This window comes from Aphis gossypii, chromosome 3 (genome assembly GCF_020184175.1).
Source record: "Aphis gossypii isolate Hap1 chromosome 3, ASM2018417v2, whole genome shotgun sequence".
In the NCBI taxonomy this organism is placed as follows: domain Eukaryota; kingdom Metazoa; phylum Arthropoda; class Insecta; order Hemiptera; family Aphididae; genus Aphis; species Aphis gossypii.
In genome coordinates, this window is record NC_065532.1 from 7095548 (window position 1) to 7107906 (window position 12359).

Below are 12359 nucleotides of genomic sequence, written 5' to 3' on the forward strand. Positions count from 1 at the left end.
GCTTTAGCGGTAGCCGTTTGACGTGTAATAATAATATTATTATAATCTCCCTCGCACTATATTACGTATATTGTTACGCTTTAATATCGCCGACGATTGCCTCTGGATCGTAAGTGGGCAGCAGCAGACGTTTTCCCGTTAAGCGCGATGATGGACTAAAAATTATATTATTTGTGTACCCTAATGCGTATTACACGACCGTAGTCGAACTTACAGCTTTCCATTTTGACTTTGAGCGGATGTTGGCCACTCGTTTTATCTGTTCGAAATTTAAACAGAATTTCTCGGCACGACTGTCGGATATCGCGGGCATTCGCGATCTTCTTCGGATAATTAAGTTCCAATAAATTTCAAACACGGTACGCGTTCATCGGGAAACCCAATATAAACTTGTCGTTTTTATGTTACAAAGATAATGTTATTTTTTTATGTTCGATTTTTTTAGATAGATATTTTGGTAAACTACAAAATAGCATTATACTACCGTTGGTGATAAATTAACTAAAGTAATTTTATATTAATATAATATAATACTATATTTTTACTATAATATCTTAGTTGTTTTTAAGTTGTAGATCTACAATTTATTTTATTATCGCATTTAAATTGAGTTAGGTTTGAGTCTACTTACTTACTTCAAAAATATTTGAGAAATAAATTTAACCAAAAACATTATAGTTCTTATGTAAAAAAAAAAAAAAAAACGTTATAATTAAATAAATAAACATATTTTATGTCAAATACTCATAATATATATAATTTAATTTAAGTAAAAAATAGTTAACCTCATAAAACGAGGTCGAAAAATGATTAACTAATATCATTTGTCAGTGAATAGCCCAACGGGATATTCCCACAGTAAAAAATAAAAATATATTTATGGATCCACAATTATTAGACCAACCGATGACTTAAAATGTCCATAATTTACAGACGGTTTGGGCAATAACCATCAATATTAATAGATTCTCCAATCATAATTCGATAAAAAGCAATAAAAATTCGTGGAACGGCCACGGAAAGTATACGAGGATGTCAGATATTCAACATAAATATTGCAGGCAGATGCGATGTTGCACATCACATCCAAAACGGGTTTTTTAACGTCGTGTAAATATATATTTACGTTTATATTATGTACTTAAACTATTCCCATAGTATCACAAATTCACAAATAATATTTATTTTAGGTTTACACAAAGGTGGGCGAACTAATGACAAAACCAATATGAGTTAATTTGGTCAACGTTTAAAAGGTAAAGTTAAAAGTTAATTAACTAACAATATTTTTAATAATTCTAAAAAGTTTAAAGTTAATACAGAGAAAAATACTAACTCAACTCAATGAAAAATAAGGAATTAATAATTATTTAAAAACAATCTTGTACCAAACATAGCGGTTGTATAAATTCAAATATTTTAATCAATTTGTCAAAATTGCATTTTACAATTTTTCTTATTATTGCACAATAGCCAATTTTTATCATTTGGATTATTAAATGAAAATGCTATTATTAGTTTTTTTGTATTTAAAACTATTATATAAAACTTGATTAAAAAAAAATTATTTAATTACATAGTTTAAACTTTTGACTATATACTTACGAATAACATATAAATAGATAAACATTATAAACATAATTATTTTAATACGTATCTAGGTATATTATTCTTTTTTTTTTTTTTTGATTAACTGAAAAAAGCATAGTTAATAAAATACCTAGATAATTTTAATTAATTCAATAATTGTTGAAGTTTAAAAAATAAATATAAATAACTTATAAACTTAGACTTAACTGTAAAATTAATATGAACTATTAATGATTTATCTTTTGATTGTAGGTACAATTGAAATAAATGGAAACTTCCGTTTTGTTTGCAGCAGAACACCATTCTCCCAACTTCAGATAAACATCAACCTATCGATGTAGAACAATCGGCGCATCGGTTACCTAAATTGCACACTAGTGATATGTCACATCGTCCACCTAATACATCGTTAAGAACATAATATATAATGGAATTAAAATAATAAACTAAACAAATCATATTTTTACTTTTTTTTATAGAATTTAAGCCAACTTTCTATCAACTTTAATCTATTCTTATAAAATATATGAAAAATGCCTTCAAAACGTAAACAAGTTTAGAAAGCTCACTTGAAAATTTACTTTAAATAGAGGCATAAATATAACTACACATAATAAATAAATATCAACAATCATATTATCTAACTAAATTTCCTATATTGGTAAATCATAGTATAGGGGATGGGAATATGAGATACTCTACTAAACTTTCGTTTATAAACCTAAAAATTACTAATAAACGCTGTAAAAATCAAACGGTTAAAACAAATTTGAAATAAAAAATCAATTTTTTGATATATATAGGACATAGGTATATACACATGTATACGGACTTTTCGCTTGAAAAGCAATATGCCTATAATATATTAAAAAAAAATTCAAATTATTCACGTTTGAAACCATGCCCGACCATTATGTCACACTCAATATTACAAGTGTTGGCAATTTGGGTTTTTTCGCGATTTGGTTTTCCAGTCGGCCACGCGGTCACCGCGAGTACAAACTACGACCGGACGATTTTGTGGTAGAGTATATCGAATAGATATATTATATTATTAAGACCTATACTAACTGCAATCTTCTCCCACACTCGATCGGTGTCGGGGTTACTACGGGGCGCGGTGCAGCGATGTTTATTGTACGACGGTCGTAAATCTCTCGATCGACGTTATTATATTGCAGCCGGTCGGCAGCGGCGACAAGCCGTGTGTACAAAAGCCTATAACGTATATTATATATATAATATTATACATATACGCCGCGGTAAGGTATATAATATAATATATAATAACGTTATTATAATATATTATGGCGTGTAGTACGGCATAATACTTATACGCACATTATACCTATGCGGTTACAATATAAATATAGTAGTTTTGCAATAAAACTTTGGACGCGCGCGTAATATATACATATTGTACACGCGCTGTACGTTCGTATGATATTATACGTTGTGTACATAATATATTATAATAACGCGATGTATGTATGCGTGTAAATAAAATATATTATATTGCGGCGTGTATATAGGTATATGCAGGAGACGGGGCAGAGTGCATGTTGCACATAAGTGCAGTGCGCGCCGCCTGCACCCGACCGAATGATTCATATACGTGCGCGTCCGTTTCGCGTATGGTTCTATCGACCCGGTAAATCGGATACACGCCCGTAATTCACGCGACGAGCGCTTTTTTTCGCCGCACGTCCGCCGGAAGTCGGGCGGGGGTCGTCGCCGTCGCACGGCCGACACACTGCTATATAGGTACGCTCTTCGCGGGTGTGGATCCCACGGCGGAGGCGGCAGCAAACGCTATATTATAAACGTACGTATATAATAAAATATGTATATAATGTATACGAGCGACACGTATAGTGTATAATAATAAAATATTATTATAATTTACGGGAACGTACCGCCGCCGCCGCCGGTATGACAAATCGCGATTCTGTCAATGGTCTACTACACACCTCGTATATTGCACTGGAAAATATATACTGTTATATTATAATATATTATATTAACTGCAGTAATCTATATATAACGATGACTATAATATGGTACACAATAAAACATAATACCGTGTATAATATTATTATATTATTATATTGCGCATCCGACATACCGTCCGTCTGGCCGGAAGCGTATAATATTATTATAATATATATACCTGTATCGTGGCTATATTATACGCGTGTATAACTATACGTATGTGTGTAGCGCGATATTGTTTTACCGACCGCTTCCATCTTGGTGCGGTGACCTCGCGCTCCTTGACCGTTTATAATAAAGTGTAATATTATTCGTACATTATGTGTAGAAACTGACCGTCCGTCGGATAATCGCACAAAATAATTCATCGCGAGTATGTGTACGTATACCGGCCAAGTCTCCGTCGAGAGTAGGACACAGTCGCCTCTAAGAAAGTCGGTGGCCCAGAACAACCTGAGTTTTATTTTTAATTCAACTTTTAATGTATATGGAGTTTTATTTTTTATCCCTGTATCTCTATAAACTACACGATATTATGTGCTAATCACGTACATAAATTCGGAAATTGTATATTATGTATAAAAAATCGTATTAATGTAATATTCCATCATAAAAGAAATCGTCATTATACATGTTTTATTTATGGGGGGTTAACTCCCCCTCCCCGAAGGTATGCTACTGCCTACCATACACCTTAACATAGAAATCAGTGGCAGGGGGTGGGACAGACGCGGTAGTACCATATACCTACCTCAAGTGAAATCACTGCACGTTCATAGTTTGACGTCAACGATGATGACGACAAAACGGCCTCTGGCTAGAAGTATAAATACCTACCTACCTATTATGATATTAGGTCGAATATACACAGCCAAAAAAAAAAAAAAAAACAAAATGAAAAACAAAATAAAAAACAAAATGATTATAAATGATATATTATGACGTGGTTAAACGGTCGTCGTGGCCGTATTATACAGATTATATTATATGTATATTATATTATTATTAAACATTACTTTACTTTGCGTTAAAATTATTCTCTGCGCAATATGAGTTCCCCACAAATCCCTCTTCATACTCTCAACACGGAAGTCGGACCTATATGATTATCGAATCGAGATGAAAGTTTCCGCTATATGTGTGTGTGTGTGAATCTTATCTGCAGTGATCGATTCGATCGGCGCATACACCTCGCGGGTGACTCGGTCGTGAATTAGTCGGTCGCCACACAACGACTCAAAATATGATATTGTTCGTACGATCCAGGTTTTCGGTAAATATACTCTTTTTCGCGTCGCGCATAATAACACACCGGAGTACAGTTATTATTACTACAATAATTACGGTAATCTGACTGCACAGGCACGAGTATATCTCAGCATCAGCGGACCACCTGGAAAACGAAACATTAACGACTTGTACGTATTAAAACTATATATCGCATATTATTATTATTTAGCTTTATTATACATACCTACAACTGGAGACCATTATTTTTCGACCGTCTAAAATCAGTAAATTATTATCTATGTCCACCCCCAATACTGGTTTTGCGAAGCGAGTGGAATTTTTCGCATAATATTATTATTATGAATTGTGAACACATTCATGGGAAAACTTCTACAAATCGCTTTTACAATACAACAAACTGACCTCCGTTTATTTCTACATAATATTCTATTCGTATTCTTCTTCTTATTATTATTATAGTTTATAACTTTTAAGAGTGGGCGACAGTTTTGGGACGATACGTGGTGCGTATGTTTTACTCGTACACTTATAATACATTAATTTTATTCCTGTACGAGCTCTATATATTAGACCTTGTGATGTAAATTTTCATGAACATTTGAAAAAAATTGAAAATTTTTATAAAAATTATATAATTTCTCATATTAATATCTTATCAAATAAATCATTTGATATTATACGGTTATAGTATTTTTAACCTTCATAATCATAATTATTTTTAAAACAATGTAGGTACTTCTATTATCATTTACCCATTTTAATATTATGTCATTGAACGTAATAATATTATATTATAAAGCAAATCTAAAATACAAATAACTATATATTAAATTTATACAAATCAGTATATAATATTTATCTCGGTAATTAATGTGTGTTTTTATCTATTATTGAAAATGTTGTGTTCTTATACACTGAGTTTACGTAGATTTTGAGTACCGAATGTACAAACATTTTGCTATATAATTATTGATTTTTCAATTTTTTCGTAATATATTGTAGTATAATATTATATCTGTTTTTAACACTAGACAACGAGTTATCAAACTAAAAAAAAATATATCACAAAGTATAGGTGATCATCTTAAATTTAACTGCAGTCTTTTTAGTCGTTAATATTATATGTAAACGAAAATAAAACATTGCCCTTATAAAATATACCGAAAATCAATCGAGTTAAGAAAAATACGTTAAACTAAAATGTTCAAGGAAAGTCGAAAATTTTTGAGTATTGCAATGAAAAAAAAAAAATTGTCAATTGAAAACGTACAAGCTTATAATATGTCTCTGTAACACATATTACACCCATTATACATCTTTGTTCTCGACGCAGTTATTATACAATAAAATATGCGTAATACGTTAAAGACTCGACGAAAAGACGCGTCTCCCCGACGGTCGTGAGCCGGGTCCGGGCGGCGGACGCCGATATGTCGTGTCGATTGTAATAATATGGACTTCGCATTCCGCCACGCGATTTCTCCGCGTCTTCGGATCAATCGCGCACACGATCGTTTTGTCACGCCGCCGCCGTCGCACGCGCTCCGGGTTCGCATGCCTATATATAATATAAAATATAGGTAGGTACATGTATGTAGGTACACACATACGCGTGCGTGTCCCCTCGGAAGCATCTCAAATATACGCGTACTCGCAGCAGCCGTATATATTTTGCGCGTGCGTATATAGGTATATAATATCGCGTACGATAACAATAATATGGTAATTAGCTGTGACGGTAGTGCAGGCCAGGTGATAAGTGAAAAAGGGAAAGAAAAGTCTCTTACACGCTCGCGCGCGCAGGAGAAGAAAATAATATGTAAGTTCGCGGCGCGTACCTCGTCTACGTACGCCGACGAAACCGCGTTTATTACGCGTCACCGTATCTATATGTGTTGTACGTATTATATAATATAAAGCGTGTGCGCTGTATCATATTGTAAGTATACGGCTCGAAAGGACATTTTTTTATGTACGTCGCGTTATGTTAATGAGCTGCACACTTCCCCGACGGAACCGATCGTTGGCCGGCGATGAGAATCGCGCCGCGGGACCGGACCGCGGCGGGAGAAGCGTCCGCCGAGTCGTGTCGTGAGGCCCGCAAAGCGTCGCGCGTTGTCTCCGTCTCTTTCGCCGGCCCAACAGCTATAGAGACCGAGACGGCGACGATGATGATGCACCGAGATTACGGGAGACCGTAGTTGCCGTAAAACGAACTTACACATATAGCTGCCGTCCCGACGCGATCTGCGAAACGACTTTTTATTTTCAATTTAATTTTATTCGTGCTAGCGGATGTGTAGGCATATACGGCCACCACTACTATAACACACGTACGTCGAAAAATCTTTCATCATAATATTATGATCGTTGATCTCGCCGGCGCTGATCGGTGTGACCAGAAAACTAGATCCCGTACGGGTCTTGCGATTGTGAACGCGTTCATCCGATACCGCGGTGAGACGAGACCGTAAGTGACGCGGTACGCCCTCACAGTCGACCGACCAAATCATGAAATCTGCTCAAAACGCACAACTTTAGAAATAAAGAAAAAAACAACTGATTGAATTTTAACAAAAATTAAGAAAGCGAAACGACGAAATTCCGGTCAATCACTACAACATAATATCATTGCGTCCCGTACGCAATTTTAACATACTTAACTAACATTTTTATGTGTATATTAAAAGGACTGGATACACTTTTATTTTTATTTTTTGTACCTATAACCTTGATGAATTATTCGTTGTAACGTTACGCCGTTCCGTATAGGTTATACACTATAATGATAGTCCATAATAATAATAATAATAATAATAATAATAACAAAAAAAAAAGGACACGTGTTTATGATTTTCATATGAAATGGAGAAAATATCAAGTGAAACGCTCGATCTTATTTTATATAATTTTCGTAGCTTATATGCAACTTGATACAATCTTTATGAAAAATATTCCTTATTTCTGAAAGAATTGATGTTTCAATGAAACGAAATTTTATTTCAAATCATACATGTCATAACAATGCACTTTTTTTTATAACCATTTACTGTTGTCTTCAATCATTTATTACCATCTTATAAAAATAAAACCTCAAAGTATGTAATGATCAATATTGATCTAAATTATTAAATTATATAATATTTTGTTTGCCAATAATTGTAAGTACAATAAATAATTTACTCGATTAATACGTCTTATAGTATACCAAAACAAAATAAATAAAAAATAACTACAAAGCGATGTCATAGCTTAAAAAGCGATACTGTTAAAAAAATATATATTCACAACTGATCAATCATCACCAATAAAAAGATTAAAAAGCAATATAAATCGTACAAAAAATTATAATATTATGTAAATGTGAACTATAAGCGCTTATAAAAAAAAATTGTGATTAACAATTTTCGATTTTTTTTTTAAATACAATAAGAACAACTCATAGAAAATCTTGTTATTAATTTTCAAGTTTTTTTGATGATCCACATTTTTTTATATTAATTTTTTTAACAACACTTTAAAAAAAAAAAAATTCACAGAAAAATCGAAATTGCAGTTGTGTATAAAAAATTAAAAAACAGTTAAAATATTTTGAAAATTTAGCTGTAAATGGATAACCAAAAAAATTAAAAAGTCTTTACAGTGATTAGTTTTTGAGTTACAACCATACAAAACCAAAAAAAACAAAAAATTTGGCCAAAAACTGGTTTTGCATAAAAATTTCGGTTTTTACGTCACTTTTTTTTTATTTTACTCGATTTTTTTTAAAACTGTTAGAGAATTCTAACTTTTGACCTGCATAATGCACCAAGGAAATTTACTTTGCCAACGGAAACCATCCCCAAAATTTTAAATTGAAGCATGGTTTCGACTAGTTATGTTGTACATAAACACAAAATGAACAAACAAACAAACAAACAAACAAAAACACACATCATTATACAATCAATACATTTATCACTTCGTTCAGAATATAAAATTCATAAAATTTAAATTATGGACATATATAGTCATATGGACAATGGAAAGGTGCTCTGCAATGATCCTAATCATTAGTATGCAATATAAAAGATAATTAGGTATTTATTATATAGTTATTGATATAGGAACGAGTAAAAATAATCTAAATATATTTAAAAAATAAAATAACAAATAGTTACAAATATATAAATATATAAAAATGTATAATATTATTTTGTTTGCCAAGTATTATAAACACATAAAATAACTTACTCGATTAATACTTATAGTAAGGCCGAAATACCAATTCAAATCGTAAAAATAAAATATGTAAATGTAGGTATAGTAGTTAAATAAACTTAATGCACGCTAAAATCTCGCATAATAATCTAGAAATAATCATCTCGAGTTTTGGTGAGCTAAATATATGATATATATTATTATTTTTTACACTACACACTACCGAGATTAGAATATAACACACACAATTTCACTAAATGATAAATGTTTATGATTGAAAATATAATAGAAATAATTTTAGAATATTTAAAGAATAATAAATATCTATACAATAAACTAAAAAACATTTATTATTTTATTAAAAGTTATGATTTTCTACAAACCAGAATACATTAAAATAACTAATAGATAAAGTTTTTTAATGAATAAAATAATTTAATTGAAGTAATACAAATCAAAAACAAATTGTATTATTAGTGTGTATGTATGAAAAAGTCTCGTTATAAAATTTTATTATAATTGGATGTTGTTTCATCTGTACTAAGGTCGTTATCCCAGTTATAATTAATACAAGAATCTGTAATGAAAAAATTAGAACAAAAAAATAAGTTATTTAGCAATATCAAGATATCTTATAAATGTATAGATAAGCAAAACATATGAAATCTAAAATCAATGACCAAATATATTAGATCTGTAAAGAAAAATACACTAAACATAATATAGGTATAATATGATCATTCAATGAAAAATGAACACAATCGAAAAGTACTTACCGACATAACGAGATTTAAATTTAAATAAAAAAAACCAAAAGCCGTAATTTGGTCAAATCCAGAAACTGATATTTGATTCATAAACATTTTGATCTGAATAATAATAAAAAATCATATATTAATATAATTTGTAATTAAATAATAATTGTTTGTAATAAAACATTATAACATTATTATATATACAAATAAGGTTTAGGTACTTGTTTTTTAACGTCCATATGTAAGTTTGAAATTCTGTATGATCGTAGATATGATATAATCTTCGTTCGCTGTAAAAATATTTTATCAAAGAAAAAAAATTTGATTAAGTTTTATGACTACTACCCTCATTTAAAAAAGAAACTCGGTGTCATCACAAAAAAATCGAATGCTAGGTATTTAAAATATTGCCTTTCAGTTTATTCAAAATATATACATTTTAAAATCCAAAATACAGTCGACTTTCGGTAACTCAAAATTCAAGGGAAATAAAAATTTGACTTACCAAAAATTTCGAGTTATCAAAAATGTTTAAAAAGTATATTTTTGTTTTTAAATAATTTTTAGATTAAAGAAATAATGTAAAAAATGTTTTCTTAAATTTTCATTTTTCTATTAAGACTTTGTTGAACCCATTTTAATAAACAAAAATCTATATCAGATTATTCTCTTAGTATACATTGATACCGGAGAATTGTATAATGGTTGTGTTATTATACACTATACTTACCTGTTCTTCTATGAACGAAACGTACACGATAATGAACATCATAAATATGACAATTTGGATATGAAATATGACATTCAATATTTGATCCCATACTTCAGCTGAAGTTGAACATTCACTGATTACATATGAATAAAAGCTAGTGACCACAAAAAAAATACAGATGTGTAAACAGAAAAAGCTGAATGTGAAAAAAGTCAAAAGCAATGGACCAAACCCAATAGTAAATTTTTTAACAATTCACAGGTTCAGAGTGTAACAACCGCGTTTTTTTCCATAAAAAACACTATATTTTCAATATGTGTCCATTTGTCGTGATCGACTGCCAGTTCAGTAGGCAGACATTTCCATAAATCGTTTAACGTCCAGAATCTGGCATGCAGGTTATGAAGAAAGAAACACAAAGAACTCGTAATAAAGAAATCCAAAATAAACGGCGGTATAAATAAAATGTTTAATAATGTCGAAATGGCAACATTCTTCACTGGCCTTACAAAAAATTTTGAGGATTCCATAACAATAAAGTACAGATATCATGAAATTAAAAATATATCCCATTGTTTTTTGCTGAATGAGCGTTGTTTGCTCAACAAACTTGTTGAAAATAATGCTAGTTTTCGATCAAATTCAATCATACTATTAATAAATCTGAAAACAAATAATTTTTATTTACTGCACTGTTAATTGAAACAAAATTAATATGTTTTTATTTTTAAAGTAATAATAGATATATTACACTCGATCATTACAAAAAAAAAAGAGAAATAAATGTGATGAATAGGTAGAAATAATTCCATTTAAATACAATAATGATAAGGTCGTGTAATCATAAAAGTCAATATAGCCTAATTAAAAGTTACTGTCCAGACATGTGGGCGAAGACTCCAATACAATTAAACTAAAGAAATCAAATCATCAATCACCTATGAAAAATTTACTCACAATCACCTAGATTGTGCACACACATAATAATTATTCCAATCTTCACAATTGAAAGTTATTGACTTCAGATGATGAGTCCTTATTCACCGAATAAAAAAAAAAAATATGGATTTGTTTTAATGAGAATTAATTAAATCAGTTTATATTGTAAGTGACCTAACATTAACACAGGTAAATTTAATATAAATTTACCGTCATAAAAAACCTAACCATTTTTATTCAGCTCAAATTGTATGTACTCAAAACAAATTAGGGTAGTTAAAAAAAAAAAAAAAAAAATATGCAAAGATCATATCTTATTTTTAAGTTTGATAATCAGTCAAACATTTACATTATCAAGAGTTCTTACACAATATTTGAATATCCAAACATAAAATATGTTATATTCTGTTGTATGTTTGCAAGACAAAAATAATAATATGATAATAATTAATCATTATTATAATATTATATTTTATAATGTTCTTAATTTTGCTTTTCACGGATTTTTATAACAATTTACCAAATTTAATATTTTTAGATCCCATTTAAAAGAAAATGCCAATTTCCAATAAAATTACAGATTTATTAATTTACTACAAAAAAATTAATTCCAAATCCAAAAGTTACTAGAGAAAAAAAATATTATGATAATAAATATTTACTCGATTATCCAATAGTTTGATAGTCTAGCAGCAATAATATTAGTCCAAAATTCAAGGAGAAAAATGACCTGGATTGTTAGAATTGTCGAACGATTTCGATTGATGTACATATAACTGAACATCAACAATACAATAAACTTTGTTATTTCAAAACATATGTGAAACAACGAATCAACATTATGAACTAATAGGCCAGTTGAATCCATTGTATAGGAAATATCAATTAAACCTATAGACTTGGACAAAAATAAAATAGGT

At 30.2% G+C, this 12359-nt stretch overlaps 1 long non-coding RNA gene across 1 annotated transcript; it reads left to right on the forward strand.

The window, feature by feature from the left end:
- Nucleotides 1-919: 919 nt before the first annotated feature.
- Nucleotides 920-2024, forward strand: LOC126550640 (uncharacterized). Its single transcript, XR_007604716.1, has 3 exons — nucleotides 920-1110; nucleotides 1191-1256; nucleotides 1843-2024. It is a non-coding gene; the product is annotated as an uncharacterized LOC126550640 (long non-coding RNA).
- The last annotated feature ends 10335 nt before the right edge of the window (nucleotides 2025-12359 follow it).